This window comes from Budorcas taxicolor, chromosome Y (genome assembly GCF_023091745.1).
Source record: "Budorcas taxicolor isolate Tak-1 chromosome Y, Takin1.1, whole genome shotgun sequence".
Classification (NCBI taxonomy): Eukaryota; Metazoa; Chordata; class Mammalia; order Artiodactyla; family Bovidae; genus Budorcas; species Budorcas taxicolor.
The window spans coordinates 1485151-1512323 of record NC_068936.1 but is presented as its reverse complement, the minus strand read 5'-3'; the positions used below and the strand labels follow the sequence as shown (position 1 = coordinate 1512323).

The following is a 27173-nucleotide window of genomic DNA, read 5'->3' as shown; positions in this document are numbered from 1 at the left end:
TTCCGAGCACCCCTTGACGGCCAGCTCTTTGGCCACGCCGCGGGGGCGCTCGCAAACGGCTCAGGGAACCTGGCATCCCGGCCCACTGCTGAGAACACAGGGGACTGGCGGGCGGGCTTGGGACCGCTGCGGGGACTCCTGTGCGCTTCTGGCCTCACCCACACGGTCGCCGATCTCCAGGGTAACACGCGAACAACGTCTGGGGCGCCAGCCGGCCCGGGTGCCAACACGGGGAGGCACCTCCTCACCTGCAAAGCCGGTCGCCCGGGGGCCCGTGGAACGGCTGGGCGTCGAGCCGCCGCCCCAGCCGGACCTCTGGCCCCAAGGGGAGCGCCACTCAGCCCCGCGCCCCTCCAGGTCACCGCGAGCCGTGAGCTGCAGCCATAGCCTGCAGCTCCCTACTCCCGACGGTCGGCGGGAGGTCCCAAGCGCGCCTCTCCCCGCCCCTCCCGCCCTCCAGACAGCTCGCAGCAGCCATAGCGCGTCCGGGCCCCTGACCGGGAGGTGGATGAGACCCCAAGCCGCGCGGGCACCGGACCAGCCCTACTAACAGCGGCAAGCGGCGCGTGCCCTCCGAACCTCTGAGCACGGAGCGAGCCCTGCTTTCCTGTGGGCGCACGGTCCACGGGCACGCGCCGCGCGGGACCCCCTTCCTGCGCATGCTGCAGGGCCAGAGCTTTTCCTTCTTGCGCGCCCAGGTCCCCACTTCCTTGGTGCATGGTATCAGCCGTCTCCTGTGCGCGCGTGCGCGACGCGCGCCCCCACTTCTTGACTGCGCCGAGTCTCCTGACACGGGCGGTGCAAAACCCCACTTGCTGAGCGCACGGCGAGGCTGGCCCCTCCCCGCGTTCCTGCGCACGTGCGGGGCCAGCCCCTCCCCGGAGAGCGCTTAACGGGCCCTGCCCCCGCCATTCCTGCGCGCGCAGCGCGGGGACCCCTGGAAACTTTCCTGCCCGACCGGACCATCCCTTCCCCTAGCACGCGCGGCACAAGCTCCACTTTCCTGACCACGCGGCTTGGCGCGAGACCCTGCCTCCTAGGTGAGTGGCGTGAGCCATCCCCGCTTCTTGGGCTCGCGGGGCCCCCGAGGACGGGTGTCCTTCCCCTCACACGAAGGGCTCCCCAGTCGAGGGCCGTATTCCCTCAGCTCCCATTAAGGGGGTCCCCATTCGTGGGCCCCGCGGCCTCCGCTGGGCATGAGGTGTTCCCACCCGCAGGACATGTGTTCTCAACCGTGCACGGAGTGGTCCCCACTCGCGGGCGGCACGCCCTCAACTGGGCACGGAGGGGTCCCCCGAGCCTGCGGTCGGGGAAACCGAGCCTAGATCCTGGCAAAGATTCAGGGCAGGAGGAGAAAAGGGACCACAGACGACGAGATGGTTGGTTGGTATCACCCACTCGATAGAGATGAGTTTCAGCAAGCTCCTGGAGTTGGTGATGGACAGGAGGCCTGGCAGCTGCTGCAATTCATGGGGTCGCAAAAGTCGGAGATGGGACTGCAGCCATGAAATTAAAAGACAGTCACTCCTTGGAAGAAAATTTATGCCCCACCTAGATAGCACATTGAAAAGCAGAGACATTGCCACAAAGGTCCGTCTAGTCAAGGCTGTGGTTTTTCCAGTGGTCATGTATGGATGTGAGAGTTGGACTGTGAAGAAGGCTGAGTGCGAAAGAATTGATGCTTTTGAACTGTGGTGTTGGAGGGGACTCCTGAGAGTCCCTTGGACTGCAAGGAGATGGAACCAGTCCATTATGAAGGAGATCAGCCCTGGGTGTTCTTTGGAGGGAATGATGCTAAAGCTGAAGCTCCAGTACTTTGGCCACCTCATGCGAGGAGTTGACTCACTGGAAAAGACTCTGATGCTGGGAGGGATTGAGGGTAGGAGGAAAAGGGGACGACAGAGGTTGAGATGGCTGATGGCATCACTGACTCGATGGACATGAGTTTGAGTGAACTCCGGGTGTTGCTGATGGACAGGGAGGCATGGCGTGCTGCGATTAATGTGGTGGCAGAGTCAGACACGACTGAGCAACTGAAATGAACTGCACTGCAATTACGGAAACATTCCACATGATGGCAATGTAACATAAGAAATGAAAAAAAGGATGTCCTGCACCCTGTCTCACCTCTCCTAATAGGAACATTGAGCGGAATGATAGAGCACACTCTTACAACCAGGATGTGAACCACATTTCAAAACCATCAGTTCTTCAGCACTCAGCTTTCTTCACAGTCCAACTCTCACATCCATACATGATTACTGGAAAAACCATAGCCTTGACTAGATCGACCTTTGATGGCAAAGTAATGTCTCTGCTTTTGAATATGCTATCTAGGTTGGTCATAACTTTCTTTCCACAAAGTAAGCGTCTTTTAATTTCATGGCTGCAGTCACCATCTTCGGCTCCATTTTTTTGGAGCCAAAAAAAAATAAAGCCTGACACTCTTTCCACTGTTTCTCCATCTATTTCCCATGAAGTGATGGGACCGGATGCCATGATCTTCATTTTCTAAATATTGAGCGTTAAGCCAACTTTTTCACTCTCCTCTTTCACTTTCATCAAGAAGCTTTTTAGTTCCTCTTCACTTTGTGCCTTAAGGGTGGTGTCATCTGCATATCTGAGGTAACTGAGATTTCTCCTGGCAATCTTGATTCCAGCTTGTGATTCTTCCTGCCCAGCGTTTCTCATGATGTACTCTGCATAGAAGTTAAAAAAGCAAGGTGACAATATACAGCCTTGACGTACTCCTTTTCCTATTTGGAACCAGTCTGTTCTTCCATGTCCAGTTCTAACTGTTGCTTCCTGACCTGCAGACAGGTTTCTCAAGAAGTAGGTCAGGTGGTCTGGTCTTTCTATGTCTTTCAGAATTTTCCACAGTTTATTGTGATCCACACAGTCAAAGGCTTTGGCATAGTCAATAAAGCAGAAATAGATGATTTTCTGGAACTCACTGGCTTTTTCCATGATCCAGCGGATGTTGGCAATTTGATCTCTTGTTTATCTGCCTTTTCTAATACCAGCTTGAACAAGTTCATGGGTCACATATTGCTGAAGCCTGACTTGGAGAATTTGAGCATTACTTTATTAGCATGTGAGACGAGGGCAATTGTGTGGTAGGATAGGGATATGATGAGTGGATTTTATGCTCTTATAAAATAGAGACCAGTGCAAGTTTAATGCATGAATCAGGACACTCAAAGCCAGTGCTCTGGGACAACCCAGAGGGGAGGGGTGGGGGTGGAGGTGGTAGGGGGCATTCAGAATGGGGGACACATGTGCACCTGTGGCTGATTCATGTCAATGTATGGCCAAAAAATCAGAATATTGTAAACGAATTATCCTCAAGTTAAAATAAATTACTTAATTTTAAAAAAGAAGATCTCAGAGAACCAACTAACCTATTCCTCTGCATGAGAACACAGAGAGAAGACAGTCTTTTATTACCTGAAAAAATAAAAGGTCTTTACAGCAATGGTCCCCAGGTCCCTGCAATGACCAAGCTGAACAGTAGGATATAAGGGGTGTGTGAGTGAAGCTTCATCCATTTAACAGCCAGTCCTCATTGCTCACATTACTGCCTGAGTTCTGCCTCCTGTGAGATCAGCAGTGGCATTACATTATCATAGGAACTTGAACAATGAATAGTTCTGTGAACTGCACACAGATGGTATCTATGTTGCAAGCTCCTTTTGAGAATTGAAAACCTCATGATCTGAGGTGGATCTGAGCTGGTGATGCTAGCACTGTCCTCAGTGCTGCAAAAACCGATTACCATTAGCAGAAAGATTTGACTACACGAAGTCATGATATGTCAACTGTTCGCAGACTCCTATCAAAACTCTACCACTGACAGGCAAGTAAAAATTGAATTACATCTGGTGCAGGTTTTAAGTCAAAATCCGACACTTGTTTTAGTGCATTCATGGTCTGCCATTGTTTTATTTACCACTTCCAGCACTGCCTCTTTCACACACTGCACGTTTGTTGGTCCCAGTTTTCATTAGCTCACAAGCTAACACTAGCTAAAATAAGTGGAAAAAAAAAAAAAAAAACAGATGCCTCTGGAGAGCTTCTTTGAAAGGGGTGAAGACCCAATGATGAGAAAGCAGAAGACTCTATGACTGTCAACACAAGGCAAGTGGCATTTAAAAGAAAATACCAAGAATCCTACATGTTCATTACAACTGGGGATTCATACTCTCCAAGCCCACTTTGTATATGTGATGACTGGTTATCCAACAAAGTCACGAAATCTTCAAAACTACTTCACCAGATGGAGATCAACCACCTTGCATTAAAAGAACAAGTCTTCTGAGTTTTCCAAAAGAAAAAAAAAAGTGAACACAAGGAATAGAAGCAATTGTTGAAGGCCACCACTTCACTGAACGCGTCTGCACTGAGAGCACCATTCTTACTGGCTAACTTCATTGCTAAAGCTAAGAAGTGCTTTACTGTTGGTGAGGGGTTGACCCTGCCTGCTGCTAAAGACATTGGTTGTGAATTTTAGGAGAAGCTTCAGTTCCAAAGGTGCCACATATTCCTCTTTTGCATAGATCCATTACTGCTGCTAAGTCACTTCAGTCATGTCTGACTCTGTGACTCCATAGACGGAAGCCCACCAGGCTCTCCCGTTCCTGGGATTCTCCAGGCAAGAACACGGGAGTAGGTTGCCATTTCCTTCTCCACTGCATAAAAGTGAAAAGGGAAAGTGAGCAGAGCTAGGAAAATAATTTCATAATTTGTGTGGAAATACAAAAAACCTCGACTACCCAAAGCAATCTTGAGAAGGAGGACTGCAACTGGAGGAATCCACCTGCCTGACTTTAGGCTCTCCTACAAAGCCACAGTCATCAAGACAGTATGGTACGGGCACAAAGACAGAAATATAGATCAAAGGAACAAAATAGGAAGCCCAGAGATAGATCCAGGCATCTGTGGACACCTTATCTTTGACAAAGGAGGCAAGAATACATAATGGAGAAAAGACCCTCTTTAACAAGTGGTGCTGGGAAAACTGGTCAACCACTTGTAAAAGAATGAAACTGGAACACTTTCTAACACCACATACAAAAATAAACTCAAAATGGATTAAAGATCTAAACGTAAGACCAGAAACTGTAAAACTCCTAGAGGAAAACATAGACAAAACACTCCCTGACACAAATCACAGCCAGATCCTCTATGACCCACCTCGCAAAATGTTGGAAATAAAAGCAAAAATAAACAAATGGGACCCAGTTAAAATTAAAAGCTTCTGCACAACAAAGGAGACTATAAGCAAGAGGAAAATGCAGCCTTTACAATGGGAGAAAATAATAGCAAATGAAGCAACTGACAAAGAATTAACCTCAAAAATATACAGGAAACTCCTGGAGCTCAATTCCAGAAAAGTAAATGCCCCAATCCAACCAATCCATTCTAAAGGAGATCAGTCCTGGGTGTTCTTTGGAAGGACTGATGCTAAAGCTCAAACTCCAGTACTTTGGCCACCTCATGCGAAGAGCTGACTCCTTGGAAAAGACTCTGATGCTGGGAGGGATTGGGGACAGGAGGAGAAAGGGACAACAGAGGATGAGATGGCTGGATGGCACCCCCTACTCGATGGACGTGAGTCTGAGTGAACTCCAGGAGCTGGTAATGGACAGGGAGGCCTGGTGTGCTGCGATTCATGGAGTCACAAAGAGTCGGACACAACTGAGCGACTAAAATGAACTGAACTGAACCAAAAAATGGGCCAAAGAATGGAACAGACATTTCCCCAAAGAAGACATACAGATGGCTAACAAAGACAAGAAAAGATGCTCAACATCACTCATACCATCTCACACCAGTCAGAATGGCTGCTATCCAAAAGTCTACAAGCAATAAATGCTGGAGAGGGTGTGGAGAAAAGGGAACCCTCCTAACGCTGTTGGTGGGAATGCAAACTAGGACAGCCACTATGGAGAACAGTGTGGAGATTCCCTTAAAAACTGGAAACAGAATTGCCATATGACCCAGCAATCCCACTGCTGGGCATACACACCGAGGAAACCAGAATTGAATGAGACACGTGTACCCCAATGTTCCTTGCAGCACTGTTTATAATAGCCAGGACATGGAAGCAACCTAGATGTCCATCAGCAGATGAATGGACAAGCAAGCTGTGGTGCATATACACAATGGAGTATCACTCAGCCACTAAAAAGAATACGTTTGAATCAGTTCTAATGAGGTGGATGAAACTGGAGCCTATTATACAGAGTGAAGTAAGCCAGAAAGAAAAACACCAATACAGTATACTAAGGCATATATATGGAATTTAGAAAGATGGTAACAATAACCCTGTATGCAAGACAGCAAAACAGACACAGATGTATAGAACAGTCTTTTGGACTGTGAGAGATGGCGAGGGTAGGATGAAGCAGGAGAATGGCACTGAAACATGTATAATATCATATGTGAAATGAATCGCCAGTCCAGGTTCAATGCATGATACAGGATGCTCAGAGCTGGTGCACTGGGTTGACCCAGAGGGATAATATGGGGAGGAAGGTGGGAGGGGCGTTCAGGATGGGGAACACGTGTACACCCACGGCAGATTCATGTTGATGCATGGCAAAACCAACATAATATTTTAATTAATTAGCCTCCAATTAAAATAAATAAATTTATATTAAAAAAATAAAATTATAAATCACCAAGAAAGCCAAAAAAACAAAGCCCAAGCAGGCATTTATTTTTTACCAATTAAAATAAGGAAAAAGCTTTCCTTTTATTTTGCCTTCATTTATAGACAGGGAATGCCAGAGAATTCTCAAACTGTTGCACAATTGCGTTCATCTCACATGCTAATAAAGTAATGCTCAAAATTGTCTACGCCAGGCTTCAGCAATACATGAACCGTGAATTTCCAGATATTCAACATGGTTTTATAAAAGGCAGAGGAACCAGAGATCAAACTGCCAACATCCGCTGGCAAAAAAGCAAGAACATTCCAGAAAATCATCTATTTCTGCTTTATTGACTAAGCCAAAGCCTTTGACTGTGTGGATCACGATAAACTGTGGAAAATTCTGGAAGAGATGGGAATATCAGACCACCTGACCTGCCTCTTGAGAAATCTGTATGCAGGTCAGGAAGCAACAGTTAGAACTGGACATGAAACAACAGACTGGTTCCAAATAGGAAAAGGAGTTCATCTAGGCTGTTATTGTCACCCTGCTTATTTAACTTCTATGCAGAGTACATCATGAGAAATGCTGGGCAGGAAGAATCACAAGCTGGAATCAAGATTGCCAGGAGAAATCTCAATTACCTCAGATATGCAGATGACACCACCCTTATGGCAGAAAGTGAAGAGGAACTAAAAAGCCTCTTGATGAAAGTGAAAGTGGAGAGTGAAAAAGTTGGCTTAATGTTCAACATTCAGAAAATGAAGATCATGGCATCCGGTCCCATCACTTCTTGGGAAATAGATGGGGAAACAGTGGAAAGAGTGTCAGGCTTTATTTTTTTTTTTGGCTCCAAAAAAATGGAGCCAAAGATGGTGACTGCAGCCATGAAATTAAAAGACGCTTACTCCTTGGAAGAAAATTTATGCCCCACCTAGATAGCATGTTGAAAAGCAGACACATTACTTTGCCAGCAAATGTCTGTCTTGTCAAGAATATGGTTTTTCCAGTGGTAATGTATGGATGTGAGAGTTGGATTGTGAAGAAAGCTGGGTGCCGAAGAATTGATGCTTTTGAACTGTAGTGTTGGAGAGGATTCTTGAGAGTCCCATGGACTGCAAGGAGATCCAACCAGTCCATTCTAAAGGAGGTCAGCCCTGGGATTTCTTTGGAAGGAATGATGCTGAAGTTGAAACTCCAGTACTCTGGCCACCTCATGAGAAGAGTTGACTCATTGGATAAGACTCTGATGCTGGGAGGAATTGGGGGCAGGAGGTGAAGGGGACGAGAGAGGATGAGATGGCTGGATGGCATCACTGACTTGATGGACGAGAGTCTGAGTAAACTCCGGGAGTTGGTGATAGACAGGGAGGCCTGGCGTGCTGCGATTCATGGGGTTGCAAATAGGTGGGGAAACAATGTAAACAGACTTTATTTGGGAGTGCTCCAAAAGCACTGCAGATGGTGACTGCAGCCATGCTATTAAAAGACTCCTGCTCCTTGGAAGAAAAGCTACAACCAACCTATTCTCCATTCTCCAGGCAAGAACACTGGAGTGGCTTGCCATTGCCTTCTCCAAGATCTGGGATACCTACCAGCAGGAGACCTAGATAGACACACAGAAGACATACAGATGGCCAACAGGCCACATGAAAAGACGCTCAACATCACCAATAAAAGGAAATGCAAATCGAAACCACACTGGGGTATCACGTCACACCAGGTAGAATGGCTATTATTTAAAACTCTGCAGATAATAAATGCCAGAGAAGGGGTGGGGGAAAACAGAACCTCCTACACTGTTGGTGGGAATGTAAGTTGGTGCATTTCCTACGGAGAACATTGTGGAGTGTCCTTTAAAACCTGAAAACAGAGTTACCATATGGTCCAGCAATTCCTGGGCATATATCCAGAGAAGAACATGATTTGAAAAGATACATGCAGCCCAAAGTTTCACAGCAGCATTATTTAGAATAGCCAAGACATAGACGCAACCTAGATGTCCATTACCAGATGAATGGATAAAGAACATGTATGAAGTAGCCCCCAGCCTGGGCCATGGTCACCACTCCAGGAGTACCCTCAGCTGAGGTCAGGGTCTGGAGATCACAGTTCTGGCCAGGGTGCAGGCTCGAGGCTCCTGAGAGCACAGGAGCTCTGAAGCCCACCTGGCACCCTTACCTTCATCCCTCGTATTATATTTGGGAATGTCTTTTTCAAATCTTACACACCTTCTGGGAACCAACCTGCTTGTAACATGAAAATGCAACACCGGGGTCATTAAGGTGGTTCTAGTGGAAATCAAGGCAAGCAATTACAAAGCTGCAAAAAAGATTCCACATTTGAGATTTCAGCAAAATAACCTCAAGTGTACTGCTCTTCCCAAAGGCAGAATGAAATTTCTGCTCCTTTGCTATGATATCACTTGGGTGATTATGCAATAAATGCCTTTCTAGCTTCATATGGCACATTTTAAGGGGAGAAACTAAAACAGTGAGCGCACGTTCAGTCAGTAAGTCGTGTTCCACTCTTTGCGACCTTATGGATGGTAGCCCACCAGGCTCCTCTGTCTGTGAGAATCTCCAGGCAAGAATACTGGAGTGGGTTCCCATTGTCTTCCCTAAGCAATCTTACTGACCCAAGGACTGAAACTGCTTCTCCTTCAGGCAGATTCTTTACCACTGGGCCACCTGGGAAGCCAAAAAAATCCAACAGAGATACCTGTAAGAGATTCTTAGACAGGACTTCCCTCGTGATCCAGTGGTTAAGACTCCATGCTGCCAATGCAGGGGGCACAGCTTTGATCACTGCTCAGGGGAACTCAAGGGCATGGCAACCCACTCCAGTATTCCTGCCTGGAGAATCCCATGGACAGAGGAGCCTGGCAGGCTACAGTCCCTGAGATCACAAAGAGTCGAAAAGGACTGAAATGACTTAGCACACGGTTAAATATATGGGATCACAAACAGGTGGACATGGTTGAAGTGACTTAGCACCCACAGGGTAACTAAGATCACACACACTGTGCAGCACAACCAAAAGATAAATAATAAAGGCATTTTCCCCTACCAAAAATGTGTAACAAGGGATTTTAAAAAAATAAGAAAGAAAAAGGTTGTTAGGGAAGGCATGGTGAACTTGAATTTCTAACAAGCTCTCTGTACAGTGCTGAGTCTGTTGGTTCATTTGACAGCACATTTGTTAGAACCAGGGCATAAAATGACAGTCAGGAGAATCTGGATACTATAGCAGAGTCCAGATACCTTTAGAATACAATAAAGTTTATCTCTGGGTTGGGAAGATCCCCTGAAGAAAAAAGAAGAGGAGAAGCAAATGGCAACCCCACTCCACTAGTCTTGCCTGGAGAATCCCATTGACAAAGGAGCCTGGTGTGCTATGGTCCATGGGTCACAAAGAATTCCTACTTAGCACAGACACGCAAAGTTTATCCTGTTTCCTCCTTCCACTCCCAGTACACAGTCACACACACACACACACACGCAAACACACACGGCAAAAGGGACTGGTCATCCATCCCTAAAGCTGATAATTCAAGGCCTTCACAGGAAGCAGGATGCTGAAAAGGAAGCCTCTGCTTCTTTGGGGTTTCAGGGCTACTGATTTGGATGCTGGAAATTCCTTCACTGGCCACTGGCCAAAAATTTCTTCCAACTGAGCCTGTGTGACCCCCCTTCAAGGAATGGAGCCGTATTTGACTAGCAGTAGAAATAACAGGAAACAACGGAGGACTGCTGTCTGATAGGTGGTGGAATTTTTACTGCAACAGAGGCTTCTTCTGGGCACATGTAACATGTTTCTAAAAGTTGGATAGGTTGACATTCCTTCAGTTCAGTTCAGTTCAGTTCAGTCGCTCAGTCATGTCCAACTCTTTGTGACCCCATGAATCGCAGCACACCAGGCCTCCCTGTCCATCACCAACTCCCGGAGTTCACTCAGACTCACGTCTGTCGAGTAGGGGATGCCATCCAGCCATCTCATCCTCTCTCATCCCTCTCTCCTCCTGCCACCAATCCCTCCCAGCATCAGAGTCTTTTCCAGTAGGTCAACTCTTCGCCTTAGGTGGCCAATGTACTGGAGTTTCAGCTTTAGCATCATTCCTTCCAAAGAAATCCCAGGGTTGGTCTCCTTCAGAATGGACTGGTTGGATCTCCTTGCAGTCCAAGGGACTCTCAAGAGTCTTCTCCAATACCACAGGTCAAAAGCATCAATTCTTTAGTGCTCAGCTTTCTGCACAGTCCAACTCTCACATCCATACATGACCCCTGGAAAAACCACAGCCGTGACTATATGGACCTTTTCTCTGCTTTTCAGTATGCTTCTAGGTTGGTCATAAATTTCCTTACCTCTGCACAATTAGACTGTTGATAGGCTGCAAGAACTGTTGTGTGGCTTTTGAAACATTACAGTTGCTATATTTCAGGATAGTTTTAGGTGGGGACTTACCTGGTGGTCCAGTGATTCAGACTCTGTGCGTCCACTGCAGGGGGCCTGGAATCCCTGGCAGAGAAAGTAAGATCTCCAGGAAACAAAGATCTCACATGCCCTGTGGCGTGTGGCTGTCTTTTATTCTAAATAAAGCTTTATTGGTACCATGCCTCCTCCTTTCAGTTACCTTCTGACAATGGCTACTCTGGGGCTCCCAGGGCAGTGGTGGGTAACTGCCATAGAGGGTTCTGCCAGTGGGTTCTGCTGTGTGTGCAACAACCAGCTCGCAAAGGCTAAAATATGTACTTTCTGGCCTCTTCAGAACAGGACTTCCCTGGTGGCTCAGCTGGTAAAGAATCTGCCTGCAATGCAGGAGATATGGGTTCAATCCCTAGGTTAGGAAGATCCCCTGGAGAAGGGAAATGCTACCCACTCCAGTATTCTTGGGCTTTCCTGGTGCCTCAGATGGTAAAGAATCCACCCACAAAGGGGGAGACCTGGCTTTGATCTCCGGGTTGGGAAGATACTCTGGAGAAGGAAAAGGCTACGCACTCCGGTATTCCGGCCTGGAGAACTCCATGGACTATGAAGTACACGGGGTTGCAAAGAGTCAGAGACGACTGAGCGACATTCATTTTCATTTTTCTCTTCAGAATAAAGCTTTCTGACCCCTTAATAGACTCACGTGCTGTCACTAGTTTGAGAGACCGGGATTACATACATGGTTCACTGTGGATGTTCAACCAAGGGCATCACAATGGGACCCAAAGACTGGAAGGGAAGAGCCACCACGTTCAAACCATGGGCCCCCTAATGGGCGGACTGACCCACACTTTCCCTGTGAGAGCGTTTTGGTCCCTCTGAGATGGAGATCTTGCTCTGGTCTGTGTATCAGACATGTTTCTGCCGTGTGTGCAACCACCAGCTGCACGTAAATCTGTGTCATCTGCAAGCAGGAGTTCTGACAAGTGAAGCCCTTGAGGTTCGTGTGGATTTCCTATCGCCTGCTCATGGCTGCTTCCGTAAGCAATATACCAGCCATTTCGAAATTAGTGAGAGTCTGTGGTTAGTGAGAAGACTGCCTTTTTGTTAGATATCTGCGCTGTGACATCAGAGCACATGGCTGCCCAGAAACAGTCATCTCATTTTACTACGTTAGTAAACTGTGCTGCAGAAAGAAACATAACGTTTAAACGAAGGTTGAGATATGCAATGTGTGTATATGTGTCAATGGACATGAGTTTGAGTAAACTCCGGCAGTTGGTGATGGACAGGGAGGCGTGGCGTGCTGCAGTCCATGGGGTAGCGAAGAGTTGGACATGACTGAGTGACTGAACTGAACTGATATATGTGTCCATACTATAGACCTCCCTGTGGGGCCCTATACCAAGGTCTCAGGTGTGGAGCCCTTGGACCAAGGTCACAGGATAAAACTCTGGAACTGATCAAGTCCTAGAGCAACTGTTGCCCTGAGCTCCCAGATCTAAACTGGCCAGTTTCCTGACCCCATATGAGCTAAAATACCCACTCTTATCCACCCGATAGCATCCTAGGGGTCTCTCAGCTGGCACTTGAGGTAAACACACTGCTTGCCAATGCATGAGACATAAGAGACTCGGGTTCAATCCCTGGTTTGGGAAGATCCCCTGGAGGAGGGCACGGCAACCCACTCCAGTCTTCTTGCCTGGAGAATCCCAGGGACAGAGGAGCCTGGCGGGCTCCAGCCCATAGAATCACAGAAAGAGTCGGACATGAGTGAAGCAACTTATCACACGTAGCATCCTAACCAATCACCTAATGCTACCCTTCTAGTAGGAATTTTCTGTCTTGAGGCTATAAAAATGGGCTGCTAGCCCATCAAAGGGGCTGGCTCTCGACCTTGAGCCAGCCCCCTGTTCTAACAGCATGTCCCACTCTGATAAACTCTCCTTTCCTCTCATTCTGCCTCATATCTGGAAACTTTTCCAACCGGTGAACAGACCATAACACTCCTGCCAACACACACTTCCTTGAAAGCATGGTGACATTCAGATGCCATCACATCTGAGACCACTTGCAAACTGCCTCCAGCCTCTCAAAAGCGGACTTCTTGTTGCTTCGAGACGCTGAGTCTCAGCAACTGCTTTGGCTGTCTGACCCCTGTGGGGACACTTTTCAGCTTTTACAGAGGTACTGAATGCCCCCTGGGTTGGGCAGTGAGGGGCAGAAAAGGAGTTGCATGCCAAGCTGTAACCCATGGCAACATTTTTTATCCTCTTAAAGCGCTGGGCAACCTTGAGCAGTTTTGTCTGTTTGGAGGACACTGGGCAGAAACAGAGGCTGAAATGCAGTGACGAGGTTGCACAGATTCACCCCCCGAATCTTTGGCATCAGGGCAAGTGAACAGATGCAGCATTTTCATCTTTTAAGGCACGTTCCACACATGATCTTCCAAAAGAATGTTCTGGTTTCCAGGAACCAAGGAAATAGAAGAGCAACTGTTCCAAACAGGTCCTGAGATCTCCGCTCTGAAGGAATCAGGGTCTCGGGAGTAGTCCTACGATGGTTTGTCCTGGGTTTACAAGCGAGTGTGTACTCTCCAAGGGTGGTTAAGGTTTCATCACCGTCAGCGCGTGTTCTGACTTCTATCAGAGCAGCTGCCCCTGCTTCTAGACGAGCCAGCCTGGATCTTTCTGAAGTGGTTTGCACCTTCTGGTTAGAGGCCCTGCTTCCATCTCGCAGTGACCTCCCCTTTGCCTTCTGCCCCAACAGAAGCCCAGTCCTGTGGTTTTCCAGGAGGAAGGCTGAGGAGTTGAGGCAAAACTGCAAAGCTGGTGATGGAAATGCAGATGAGCCACTGGCGGGAAGAAGGTGGAAGAAAAGCTTAGGAACACTTTACCTCTGGTTGGAAAAATTCTGAGAGGGCATGTTTACTGCTGGGAGGAGGTCAAAGACTGTTCCTGACTGCAAATGGACCTGTTAAATTTCCTGATGATAGTATGATGGAGCTGATGTTTTCCTTTCTTTCTTTCTTTTTTTCAAATTTTGGTTAGTGAAGAATCTGCCTTCAGTGTGGGAGACCTGGGTCTGATCCCTGGGTTGGGAAGATCCCCTGGAGAACAGAAAGGCTACTCACTCTAGGATTCTGGCCTAGAATCCGACTCTTGGTGACCCTAATGGACTGTAGCCCACCAGGCTCCTCTGTCCATGGGATTCTCCAGGCTAGAACACTGGAGTGGGTTGCCATTCCCTTCTCCAGGAGAATCTTCCCAATCCACAGACTGAACCTGGGTCTCCCGCAATGCAGGTGGATTCTTTACTGTCTGAGCCACCAGGGAAGCCCATGGGTCACTGAGAACTTGACCGTATTGGGTGTGGGGCTGGGGGGGACATGGGTGATGGGAATGCAGGGGGTTTACCTGAGTGTTCCAGATGTGCAGACACTTGTTGAAGGAGCCGCTGGCCAAGTACTTCCCATCGGGGCTGAAGGCCACGCTGTACATGGGTTCCTGGTGCTTGTTGAGTGTGTGGATGCACACGCCCCGCTCCACGTCCCAAAGTCGGACGGTAGAATCGAACGAGGCCCTGGAAAGACACAGAGAAGGTCACCATGGACGCCCGTGGGTTCAAAAAAGGTCACCGCAGCCACTGGCAGGTTCCTGCTGGTCTCCCAAGGACACGACTCTCACAGTGGGAGTGAATTTCCTTATATTTCAGAGAGCGTAAGTGGGTACCTCTTCCTCTTCTAGAATGTGACTCAACACGCACGGAACACACAGCCTTGGTCCAGGGAGGGCACATGTATGCCTGTGGCCGATTCTAACTGAGGTATGCCAAAAACCATCCAACATCGTAAAGTTTCTCTCTTTCAATTAAGATAAATACATTAAAAACAAAAAAGTCACACAATAAATCTCTTTCCCTTTTTGGGTGCCGTTATCAAGCCACCAAATTGACAGCCACACTCATTTATTTCTGCTCTTCTCTGAGACACGAATGATACGTATTCGTCACATTTTGTAAATGGTCCCACCACCGACAACACATGTATCCCTGCCAAGTAAAAAACAAAGCCAAAAATAAAGCCGAGAGCTGCATTCAGGGAAATGGCTAAGTGGGTGAACACAAATTTTGATCCCACGGGAATTAAAATATAATCGCATCCAAATATATAATCACACTCCCAGGAGCTGCAAATTTTAGTTTCGTCTAAATCTGAAAGAAGAGCGTGCGTGCATGCGTGCCAAGTTGTCCCATTCATGCCCAACTCTGCGACCCCATGGACGGCAGCCCCGCCAGGCTCCTCTGTCCATCGGATTCTCCAGGCAAGAATACTGCAGTGGGTTGCCGTGCTCTCCTCCAGGGGATCTTCCTGACCCATGTCTCTTACGTCTTCAGCATTGGCAGGCGGCTTCTTTACCACTAGGGTCACCTGGGAAGCCCACCCACCATAAACCTGTTTCACCAGGCATTTCCTTCCTCTTCTGGGACTTACATCCATCGCTTTATGCTTGGCGCCTAGAAGGGTCATTTACGGCTGTCATGGGTACCATGTGATTCAAAAGCACCTTACAAGTCATCAAACAAAACAAAATAAAACAAAAAAGATAACGTCTGTTCCTAGACCTTTAAGTGGATTTCAGGACAGTGGTATGCACTAAGAGGATAACAGCTCTCACCGTTTTCTGGATCAGCTTTTCAGCTGATGCAGGAATTCCTTTCTGTGGTTTCTGAGAGATGGCCTTGGGTCAGGCACTTTCAGTAACAGACTGTTCATCCCACTGCTATGTGACAAAGACAAGGGGAGGGGTCTCCCCCTCATTTACAGCAGGGCTGGGCCACCGGCCGTTCTCCCCACTATCCCTGGGAAGCCCACCCACCATAAATCTGTTTCACCGGGCATTTCCTTCCTCTTCTGGGACTTACATCCATCGCGTTATGCTTGGCACCTAGAAGGGTCATTTACAGCTGTCATGGGTACCATGTGATTCAAAAGCACCTTCAGATCAGTTCAGTTCAGTTCAGTCCAGTTCAGTTCAGTTCAGTCGCTCAGTCATGTCCGACTCTTTACGACCCGTGAACTGCAGCACACCAGGCCTCCCTGTCCATCATGATCTCCCAGAGTTCACCCAAACATGTCCATCAAGCTGGTGATGCCATCTAGCCATCTGATCCTCTATTGTCCCCTTCCCCTTCTATCCCCAATCCCTCCAACATCAGTCTTTTCCAATGAGTCAACTCTTCGCATGAGGTGGCCGAAGTATTAGAGTTTCAGCTTTAGCATCATTCCTTCCAAAGAGCACCCAGGACTGATCTCATTTAGAATGGACTAGTTGGATCTCCTTGCAGTCCAAGGGACTCTCAAGAGTCTTCTCCAACACCACAGTTCAAAAGCATCAATTCTTTGGCACTCAGCCTTCTTCACAGTCCAACTCTCACATCCATACATGACTACAGGAAAAACCATAGCCTTGACTAGACGGACCTTAGTCAGCAAAGTAATGTCTCTGCTTTTGAATATGCTATCTAGGTTGGTCATAACTTTTCTTCCAAGGAGTAAGTGTCTTTTAATTTCATGGTTGCAATCACCATCTGCAGTGATTTTGGAGCCCAAGATAATAACGTCTGGCACTGTTTCCACTGTTTCCCCATCTATTTCCCATGAAGTGATGGGACCGGATGCCATGATCTTCATTTTCTGAATGTTGACCTTTAAGCCAATTTTTTCACTCTCCTCTTTCACTTTCATTAAGAGGCTTTTTAGTTCCTCTTCACTTTCTGCCATAAGGGTGGTGTCATCTGCATATCTGAGGTTATTGATATTTCTCCCGGGAATCTTTATTTCAGCTTTAGTTTCTTCCAGTCCAGTGTTTCTCATGATGTACTCTGCATATAAGTTAAATAAGCAAGGTGACAATATACAGGCCTGACGTACTCCTTTTCCTATTTGGAACCAGTCTGTTGTTCCATGTCCAGTTCTAACTGTTGCTTCCTGACCTGCAGACAGGTTTCTCAAGAGGCAGGTCAGGTGATCTGGTGTTCCCATCTCTTTCAGAATTTTCCACAGTTTATTGAGACCCACACAGAAAAGGCTTTGGCATAGTCAATAAAGCAGAAATAGATATTCTTCTGGAACTCTCTTGCTTTTTCCGTGATCCAGCGGATGTTGGCAATTTGATCTCTGGTTTATCTGCCTTTTCTAAAACCAGCTTGAACATCTGGAAGTTCATAGTTCACGTATCGCTGAAGCCTGGCTTGGAGAATTTTGAGCATTACTTTATTAGTGTGTGAGATGAGTGCAATTGTGCAACAGTTTTAGCATTCTTTGGCATTGCCTTTTTTGGGGACTGGAATGAAAGTGACCTTTTCCAGTCCTGTGGCCACTGCTGAGTTTTCCAAATTTGCTGGCATATTGAGGACAGCACTTTCACAGCATCATCTTCCAGGATTTGAAATAGCTCAACTGGAATTCCTTCACCTCCACTAGCTTTGCTCATAGTGATGCTTTTAAAATCTATTTGACTTCACATTCCAGGATGTCTGGCTCTAGGTGAGTGATCATACCATCGTGATTATCTTGGTCGTGAAGATCTTTTTTGTACAGTTCTTCTGTGTATTCTTGCCACCTCTTCTTAATATCTTCTGCTTCTGTTAGGTCCAGACCATTTCTGTCCTTTTTCGAGCCCATCTTTGCATGAAATGTTCCCTTGGTATCTCTAATTTTCTTGAAGAGATCTCCAGTCTTTCCCATTCTGTTGGTTTTCTCTATTTCTTTTCATGGATTGCTGAGGGAGGCTTTCTTATCTCTCCTTGCTATTCTTTGGAACTCTGCATTCAGATGCTTATATCTTTCCTTTTCTCCTTTGCTTTTCACTTCTCTTCATTCCACAGCTATTTGTAAGGCCTCCCCAGACAGCCATTTTGCTTTTTTGCATTTCTTTGCCATGGGGACGGTCTTGATCCCTGCTTCCTATACAATGTCATGAACCCCCATCCATAGTTCATCAGGCACTCTATCAGATCTAGCCCCTTAAATCTATCTCTCACCTTACAAGTCATCAAACAAAACAAAACAAAAAAAGATGACCTTCTGTTCCTAGACCTTTAAGTGGATTTCAGGACACTGGCTTGCAATAAGAGGATAACAGCTCTCATGGTTTTCTAGATCAGCTTTTCAGCTGATGCAGGAATTCCTTTCTGTGTTTTCTGAGAGATGGCCTTGGGTCAGGCACTTTCAGTAATAGATTGTTCATGCCACTGCTATGTGACAAAGACAAGGGGAGGGGGGCTCCCCCTCATTTACAGCAGGGCTGGGCCACCGGCCACTCTCCCCACTACCCCATTCTCTGCAACTCCACAGGAAAAACCCACTGCCACTTCCTCCCAAGTCCTGTCTTTCCCAGACCAGACAAACACCCATGCTTCCTGGGATCGTGATCTCCAGAACCCTCAGTGTACCCCTCATTCACTCCTAGAATCTGTTTAGCTTGTGTGCCTCAAGGTTCTTACTAAAATATCCTACTGTGGGAGTGCCACATTGTATCCTGCGTGAGGTCTGACCAGGACTGGGAACACACAAGTCTGCAGAATGCAGCCTCAGTGATGAGCTTCTGTGGACTTCTAACCGCTCTGCTCCCCTCTGGCGAGTCACTGACTGACTAGTCCTCTGCATCTGATCCTGGTGTCTTAGGGGGGTTACTGCATAAACCAGGGGTCCCCATCCTCTGGGACCTGATGCCTGATGATCCAAGGTGAAGCAGAGGCAATCATAACAGAAATAAAGGGCACAATAAAATGTAGTGCATTCAAATCATCCTGTAAACCTTGGAAAAGTGATTTTCCATAAAGCTGGTCCCTGGTGCCAAAAAAGCCAGGGACAGCCAGGATGAATGGTTAGGCTGGATCTGGTATTGGCTGGAGGACCTTTATCACCATTCAACATTCTCACCACCTGCAGCTCTGAGTTGGGCCAAGGAAACCAAGCCCAAAGTGCAGGGAAATGAACTGAAAGTCACTCAGTTGTGTCCAACTCTTTCGACCTCATGGACTACACATTCCATGGAATTCTCCAGGCCAGAATACTGGAGTGGGTAGCCTTTCCCTTTTCCAGGGGATCTTCCCAACCCAGGTCTCCCAGAATCTGCAGGCAGATTCTTTACCAGCTGAACCACCAGGGAAGCCCAAGAATACTGGAGTGGGTAGCCTCTCCCTTCTCTAGAGGATCTTCCTGATTCAGGGATGGAACTGGGGTCTCCTGCATTGCAGGCAGATTCTTTACCAACTGAGCTACCCGGAAAGCCCAACCAAACCTGAGGTCCAAGCTAAATTGCTTCCTTTCTTCTGTCACAGTAAAAACCTTCACCAGAGCAAAATGCTGGGAGAGTGGATGTAGGCAATACCTCCCTCCAGCCTCACGGTTTAAAGCATCCTTATTTCAACTTAGCCATCACGTGATAACCTCTATCTCAGGGCCCTTTCACACTGAGCAGTCTCTCTGTTTACTTTGAGTTAGTTAGTTTCTAAGTTACTTTGAGTGTGAATCACTCAGTAGTGTCCAAATCCTTGCGACCCCACAGACTGCAGCCCGCCAGGCTTCTCTGTCCATGGGATTCTCCAGGCCAGAATACTGGAGTAGGGTAGCTTTTTCCCATCTCCAGGGGAACTTCCCAACGGTCGAGGGTCCCAGTTCCCAGGGATCGAACCCGAGTCTCCTGCATTATAGGCAGACTCTTTAGCATCTGAGGGCATAAACATCTTTGCAAGCCACACTGACAGCATCTCCTGGTCTCTTCAGGACATAAGTGACTTTTACCGGCCATGTGGCTGGAGCAACCTCAGCCACCCAAGGCTGCTCTCAAGAACCGAGACTGGGATGCAGGCTGTCTGCCCTTTAACTAGCCAGCATGATGCTGGAGTTGGGGTTGCTGGTGGCCGGCCGCGTGGGACTCCACTTGATGTATCTCTTTGCTGTGTGCGTGAAGATCATGGACACACATGTCCTGCTTCACACTCCAGATCTAGAGGACGCAACGGGAACACGGTGAGCAAAGGCCGATTCTCCCACCGTGGGGAGGTTTGGCACCGTCCCTGCCTGGATCACTGCAGAGGTTTCTCTGTCCCTGGGAAGCTCACGTCCAGCGGGGTGGGCGGCTGACAAGGGGCAGGTGCTTCCCAGGCAGAGGCGTCTGCTCACCACCAGGGGGCGCCAGTCAGAAAGGCCAGGGGGATCCATTCTAGCGTGGTCTCATCTCAGAAGCCGAGCAGGGTCGGGTCGGATCTAGTTAGTACTTGGATGGGAGAAAGGCCTCCGGAATGGAAGGAGGCTTCACCGGACCCTTGACCGATAAACAGGGCTTACTGCCGAGGCAAGCGGCATGTCGTTTGCAAAGAGAAAAAACGACAGAGGCAGCGAGAGGGCTCACAACACAATGGTCAGCTGCAGGAGGAGCGCTGGGACTGAAGGCACAGCCCCCGGGGTCACCAAGGGTCACACGGCCCGGCCTTGCAGCCTTACCTTCAATGTCATGTCATCAGAGCAGGAGGCTAGCAGCATGCCAGAGGGATCCCATTTGATAGCGTTGATCTCATTCTGCAAGACAGCAAAAGGTGTTTTTCTTTTTTAAAAAAAAAAAAAGAGAAGCGAAGGCCTGGGTGTAGTAAACACAGGCGTCCAGCAGGGGACAGGAGGGCACTGTCCTCACTGCTAAAAACCTGGGACCTGTAACGATTTGAATGCGGAGTTTCAAAGAATAGCAAGGAGAGAGAAGAAAGCCTTCCTCAGATATCAGTGCAAAGAAATAGAGGAAAACAATAGAATGGGAAAGACTCGAGGTCTCTTCAAGAAACTTACAGATACCAAGGGAACATTTCACTCAAAGATGGGCTCAAGAAAGCACAGAAATGGTATGGTCCCTAACAGGAGCAGAAGATATTAAAAGGAGGTGGCAAGAGTACACAGAACTATATAATAAAGATCTTCACCACCCAGATAATCATGATGGTGTGATCACCAACCTCGAACCAGACATTCTGGAATGCAAAGTCAAGTGGGCTTTAGGGAGCATAACTACAAACAAAGCTAGAGGAGGTGATGGAATTGCAGTACAGGTATTTCAGATCCTGGAAGATGATGCTGTGAAAGTGCTGCACTCAATCTGCCGGCAAATCTGGAATTCTCAGCAGTGGCCTCAGGACTGGAAAAAGTCAGTTTTCATTCCAATCCCCCCAAAAAAGGCAATTGCAAGGAATGCTCAAACTACCGCACAATTGCACTCATTTCATACGCTAATAAAGTAATGCTCAAAATTCTCCAAGCCAGGCTTCAACAGTACATGAACCATGGACTTTCAGATGTTTAACCTGGATTTGGAAAAGGCAGAGGAACCAGTAATCAAATTGCCAACATCTGCTGGATCATCAAAAACGCAAGAGAGTTCCAGAAAAACATCTATTTCTGCTTTATTGACTGTGCCAAAGCCTTTGACTGTGTGGACCACAACACACTCTGGAAAATTCTTGGAGATAGGAATACCAGACCACCTGACCTACCTCTGGAAAATCTATGTAGGTCAAGAAATAACAGTTAGAACTGGACATGGAACAACAGATTGGTTCTAAACAGGGAAAGGAGTACATCAAGGCTGTACATTGTCACCCTGCTTATTTAACTTATATGCAGAGTACATCATGAGGAATGACGGGCTGAAGAAGCACAAGCTGCAATCAAGATTGGTGGGAGAAATATCAATAACCTAAGATATGCAGATTACACCACCATTATGGCAGAAAGTGAAAAGGAAGTAAAAAGCCTCTTGATGAAAGTGAAAGAGGAGAGTGCAAAAGTTGGCTTAAGACTCAACATTCAGAAAACTAAGATCATGGCAGCTGGTCCCATCAGTTCATGGCAAATAGATGGGGAAACTGTGGCAGACTCTTTTTGGGTAGCTCCAAAATCACTGCAGACTGCAGCCATGAAATTAAAAAATGCTTACTCCTTAGAAGGAAAGTTATGACCAACCTAGACAGCATATATAAAAACACCAACATTACTTTTCCAACAAAGGTCCACCTAGTCAAAGCTATGGTTCTTCCAGTAGTCATGTATGCATGTGAGATTTGGACTATAAAGAAAGCTGAGCACCAAAGAAGTGACGCTTTTGAACTGTGGTGTTGGAGAAGCCTCTTGAGAGTCCCTTGGACTTCAAGGAGATCCAACCAATCCACTCTAAGGGAGATCAGTCCTGAATATTCATTGGAACGACTGATGCTGAAGCTGAAACTCCAAAACTTTGGCCCCTTGAAGCAAAGAACTGACTCATTGGAAAAGACCTTGATGCTGGGAAAGATTGAAGGCAGGAGGAGAAGGGGATGACAGAGGATGACATGGCTGGATGGTATCACTGGCTAAATGGACAAGAGTTTGAGCAAGCTCCAGGAGCTGGTGATGGACAGGGAGGCCTAGTGTTCTGAACTCAGGGGTTGCAAAGAGTCGGACTCAGCTGACCAAACGAACTGAACTGAACTGAACTAACACAACCTGCCAGCAGGGGGCAGGAGCGCTCTTTCCTCTCTGCAAGAAGCCTGCTTGCACTCACCCTGGATAAGCAAGCGCCACCCCAGGTTTCAGGCATGTTTCCCTTTCTCCTTCCTCCTTGATCCAAAGTGCACAGTCATACTCCCTACACAAACAGCCACCCTCAGCCATATTTCTCCAAGGGAGAAACAAAAACAAACTCACATCTAAGGAGGAAGCCAAATGAATTTATCTAGAAACCAGTGTAAAACCAGTAAGTTATTTCAAAGCTGACTTTAAAAGTAATTTTCCTACTCAGTTTTTTTTCCCTTTATGTCCTCAGACATTTTTATAATACCTATTTTAGTGTCTTTCCTGCAAAATCCAAAACCTGGCTCATGCCAGACAATTAAAAAAGAACAAACAAACAAACAAAAAACCACCACTGCCAAGCCAGGCGGATAACTTACCACCAGAGGTAGCAACAACAGTCCTGAGGAGGCTGTAGGAGAATTAATTGGCAGTCACAGTAAGCAGGCTTTTAATCCTAGGCAGAGACCAGCCGGTTTCCCAGCTCCCCAGACACCTTTCGTGAACCCGAGGCCCTACAGTCAGGACTGAAACTCACCGTGTGTCCCTGGAACGATTTGACAGGTGGTTGCAGCCAAGTCTGCAAACATGAATACACTTGTCCGAGCTGTAAGAGGCAAAGGTAGCATTCTGGCAGTCCATGTCGAGAGCAGGGGCTGCAGAGAAGCAAAGGGCGGAGGGCTGGGGGAGAGGGGACAACACAGCCATTTAGCAGGTGTGAACAGAGCTCAGCTGACTCAGAGATAGCAGCAGCAGAGTTGAGAAAGCTGACAATATGATAAAGCAACACTCGCAGTGCCAGCACAGCCTCGGTCCATCACAGACCCTGAGGTCTGCCATTTATAGTTGCAAGGATAACCAGAGGGCTTCAGAAAGAGACCCGACCCCCACCAAAGCATCCCCCAAAGTGATACGTTGGATGCTCTAAGCACACAGCTACTCCCTCCCCTGGTGCAGGTGAGACGGTAGGGGAGTGGCACACCGCTGCTCCCAGGAACATCACCAGGCTGGGTGATGGATTTTCTTTTGGTGGGGAAGGGTGAGAGAAGAGGAAAAAGACTTCACAGCCTATGTTCAACGTGTGTGTCTCTCGCTCACTTATATCTGACTCTTTGGGACCCCGTGGACCGTAGCCCACCAGGCTTCTCTGAGAATCCATGAGATCCTCCAGGCATGAATACTGGAGTTGTTTGGTGTTCCCTTCTCCAGGGAATCTTACCTGATCCAGGGATGGAACCCAGGTCTTCTGCACTGCAGGCAATTCTTTACAATCTGAGCTATGAGCAAAGCCCCATGTTCAAGCTATCAGGGCTGAAAGAAATCCCCCACAACCCGTTATTGCGTTCTACAACTTTGCCAGAGTCCAGCTCCAGCAGGCAGAGATTCAACCTGAAGGGATGGGCGGTGTCGGTGAGAAACTGAATCAGCCTCTCAGTTTTTTTGGACTGTTTATTTCAAGCTTATGATTCTCTTTTATACTTTTACAAAAGTATTAGGTCAGAGGTTTGATATTCTTAGTTCCCATTGACCCAGATTTATTTTTCTCCAAAAATCATTGTTGCCCCTCAAAAGGAGTTCCTTCCTCAGCAATTCTCTTATCTACTTTTTCTCATGTGTCCTTGTGCATACACTGTAACTCATGCTATTGTCTTTGCTGCATACTACATTCCTCAGTTTATTTCTTATCTTTCTAAGTCCTGTTTGCCCCTAGTATCCTAAGCTCACTATTTCTTAGAAAGGGCTTTTAGCTAATAATATCTCTAAAGTCCCTAATTTTTATAAGCTATAGTAGAATACTGTAACATTACAGCAATCCTTAAATCTTTAGCTTCTATTTTTATTATTCCTAAGCCCTAAATTCAGCAAACTCCTTTGCCATAAACACTTTCCTCACAAATAGGCTTCAGAGAGGAATCCCTCCCATGGTCTCAAGCTGCAGCCTCTGTGCTCACCCTGGAACACTCTTTTGTAAAAGCCCTTGAACAAGTGTCAGTGATTAACTTTATGAATTATTCTTTGAGCACAGCTGCAGAAGGCTTTATGCCTTCTCATGCCCCTCTCAGAAACAATAAGCCCCTTAATATTCTCTTCAGTCAACTCAGCCGAGGAAAGGAAAAAACAAGTCAGAATCACAAAGCCTAACTCCTTCACTCCGGGTCGCGCCTAGGGAACAAAGGGAGGGAGTTTAGGCCCGTGCCTCCATTTTGTCAGTAATGCCTAACGCTGCTGCCGACACAACTTGTGCCTTCACAACCTGCGCGTGGCAGAGCACAGCGCGCAACCCAGGTTCCTCCGAGCGGCAGGTCAGCCCTCCAGCCCTCACAACCACGCGCAGCACGAAACCCCCCTTCCTGCCCCGCCCACGCATGCACCCCTGTTCTTGCGCAGCAGCCGGGCACCGGAACCCTCCTTCCTGCGCATGCCGGCCACGCTCCCCAGGCACGCGCGGCGCGAGGCCCCCACTCTTCTGCCCACGCTGCAGGGCGCGAGCTCTCTCTTCCTCCGCGCGCGGGGGCCCACCGCGCTGGCGACATGAGCCCCTCTTCCTGGGCGCACGGTATCAGCCCTCTCCTTTGTGCGTGTGGCGCGACCCCAGCCGCCACTTCTTGAATGCGCGGGGCCTCCTGGCACGGGCAATGCAACACCCTACTTGTTTGCTCGGCGGGCCACGAGCGCCCCCACCGTCTTCCTGCGCGCGTGGGGGGCGGGGCCAGCCCTTTCTGGTGAGCGCGCGGCTCGAGGACCCGCCCCCTCCATTCCAGCTGGCGCAGCGCGGCGCAAGCACCCGCATGAAACTTCCCTGCGCGAGCGGACCATCTCTCTCCCCAGCACGCGCCTCGCGAGCATCCCGCATAGGCAGTGTTCCCCACTCGCGGGCAGCACGCCCTCCACTGGGCACAGAGGTGTCCCGAGACCGCGGGACTCCATCCTGGCAAAGATTGAGGGCAGGAGAAGGGGACGACAGACGATGAGATGGTCGGTGGGCATCACCCACTCCGTGGACAGGAGTTTCAGCAAGCTCCAGGACTTAATGAACACGCGGTCAGGCAGAGGCTGAGATTCATGGAGTCCAGACATCACTGAGCGACTGAACTGAACGGAACTGCAGTTACAGAAGAAGTCCACATGGCGGCACTCTAACATAAGAAATGAAAAATAAGGATGCCTTGTACCCGTGCTTCACCTCTCCCATTGGGAACACTGAGCGGCAACGGTAGACCACACTAGAATGTGGCCACTGCTAATATCCACTACGTGCCTGTATTGAGTTCTGTGCACTTGAATGGACCCGCCACAACCAAAGTCCACCAGAGCCTGCTTCTCACAGGCGCCCTCCTGGAGACTCATTTTACAAAGGAGAAGTCATTTCATACTACTACCCGGGGGCCCTCCGGTCACTGAAGCTTGCAGTCCTTGTATGGGGCGGTAACCCCTGTCCACTTGTCCAGGTCGACCTTCCCCAGTGGTCGGCGTAAGAACCGGAGAATACAAATCCCGCTCGTGACTCCTAAAGATACTGGCACTCCCTCTGAGGTGCAGATCCTGGCACGTCCTACTCTGGGACCTGACTCTCTGTTCAGTCTGTGCTCTCCCGGGTTGACCTTGCCACCTTCTTCCGGCACAACACTTGGCTGAAGTTTCTTGGCGGGATCAGGTATTCACCAGCGCCCAGCTACAGAACAGTCTTCCAGCTCGCGTGCGGGGCCAGCCCTTCCAAGGGAGCGCGAGGCGAGAGCCGGCCCCCCCACCCCCCGCCCCCCCCCCCGCCCCCCCCCGCCCCCGCGTTTCCTATTCCGCGGCAGAGAGGGAGCACCCAGGTTCCTGTGCGCATGCGGTGCCAGCTCTTCCCCGGTAGAGCGTGGCGCTAGCCCCCACCTTTCCTGTCTGGGCAGCGCAACGCGAGCACCCCCCGTTTCTGCCCGCGCTGGGTGAGCACCCCTGTTCCGTCGCGAGCGGACCTTCCCTCACCCGAGTACACGTGGCGCGAGCCCTCTCTTCCTGACCGTGCAGCCGGAGCCTCCCTTTTCCTGACCAAGTGGCAGGCCAGGAGCCCCTGCTTCCTGGCCGCGTGTCCAGAGTCCCACTTTCTTGGGCTCGCTAGGCCCCCTGGACGGGTGTCCTTCCCCTCACACGAAGGGTTCCCCAGTCGAGGGCCATGTTCCCTCAACTCCGAAGAAGTGGGTCCCCACTCGCGGGCCCGGCGGCCTTCACTGGGCACGGAGGGGTTCCCATCCGCAGGCCGTGTGCCCTCAACTGCACACGGAGTGGTCCCCACTCGGGGTCAGCACGCCCTCAACTGCGGAAGGATGTGTCCGGACCCGCGGTACTGGATCCTGGGAAAGATTGAGAACAGGAGGAGAAGGGGAACCACAGAGTATGAGATGGTTGGTTGGCATCACCCACTCGATGGACATGAGTTTGAGCAAGCTCGGGGAGTTGGTGATGGACAAGGAGGCCTGGCGTGTAATCCGTGGGGTCGCAAAACACGA

The 27173-nt window shown here is 48.7% G+C and overlaps 1 pseudogene; it reads right to left on the bottom strand.

The window, feature by feature from the left end:
• Window positions 1–1271: 1271 nt before the first annotated feature.
• Window positions 1272–25104, bottom strand: LOC128070899 (F-box-like/WD repeat-containing protein TBL1X; annotated as a pseudogene).
• Window positions 25105–27173: the final 2069 nt, after the last annotated feature.